Genomic DNA, 1234 nt, shown 5'->3' with positions numbered 1-1234 from the left:
TCTCTCTCTCTCTCTCTCTCTATGAGTCTCAAATACGCCTACACAAGAGAGCAATAAACACAAAAAAGAAGAACGGGTGATAAAGACGATAGATGTTTGATAGGAAAGAAGGAGCAAACCACACCAGAGCACCCACCAACCAACCACAGACAGGTGACCCTAAGACTAAGAGCATGTTTGACAGTACCACAATCAACAAATACAAAAGAATAATTAATAATCCGGCGAAATAAAAATACATTTTAATTAATATCTCAAATGGACAGAAGGGATAAAAGAGTAAAGCCAGAACTCAGAGCCTTCTTCACAAACAGTCTATATTTTGTATTTTTGGATGGACATTACAATTGGTCGCTTTTAAGCACAAAGGGGCTATCCCAAAAAATGCTGTTTTGAGAAAACCAAAGGTAAAGTTTTTGCCCTTTGTTCATTTTCTTTAAAAGACAAGGAGAGTTTTCTCTACAACCAAACAAATATACACACTAGCGAAACCAAACTTCTCCTATAGGTAGGGCGATGCCCACTTTTGGTATGTCGGTCAAGATTTCTGGAAACCCCCGAAATCTGGGTCAGCCCGCTTGTCTTTTAAATGACATGGTGAGATAAGAAAAAGGTCCATACTAATATATTTACCCATTAAAAAAAAGGACACTGAAATTGAAGTGATACATTATTGCACTCTCGATTTCATAGGATTATGATGTCTAGCGGACATAGAAAGACGACTGTCAAAGTCAACACAACTCAAAAAAACTCATCAGTTTGCTACTTTCTTTCTTTCTTTCTTTCTCTCTCTCTAATACCATCAGGGGCTACCAAAAAAAAAGGGCAACACTATTTTTGAAAATAAGTCATTCTGCATTCATAATACAGTAGTCTCCACCTAAACACACGCCATACAAAAGCACGCTCTGCTCAAACGCACGCCTTCGTCATCTGACGGGTTTTTTACTGTAATGAAATGATATAAGTACTATCTAATCCTAGATTCTACTCCTACGTTGGTCTCAAATACTCACTGTTTCGAGCGGGGAACGATGAGTGTGAGTCATACAGGTCCGGAGCTCCGTCCACTGTGTCAACCCACCAGTAGCGTCAATCCCTGCTCAGACTAGATCTAGGTTTTAGTCGTGGCTCGGAAGGCCAGTTTAACCTTCGCCGTCTGTTTCTATACCCCCCGTGCTCCCTTATTCTCCTACACTCACTAGGCTACACTCAGTTTGTTTACTTATTT

The sequence above is a fragment of the Aplysia californica genome, unplaced genomic scaffold (genome assembly GCF_000002075.1).
Source record: "Aplysia californica isolate F4 #8 unplaced genomic scaffold, AplCal3.0 scaffold00326, whole genome shotgun sequence".
Classification (NCBI taxonomy): Eukaryota; Metazoa; Mollusca; class Gastropoda; order Aplysiida; family Aplysiidae; genus Aplysia; species Aplysia californica.
Note: the sequence above shows the minus strand (reverse complement) of the source record.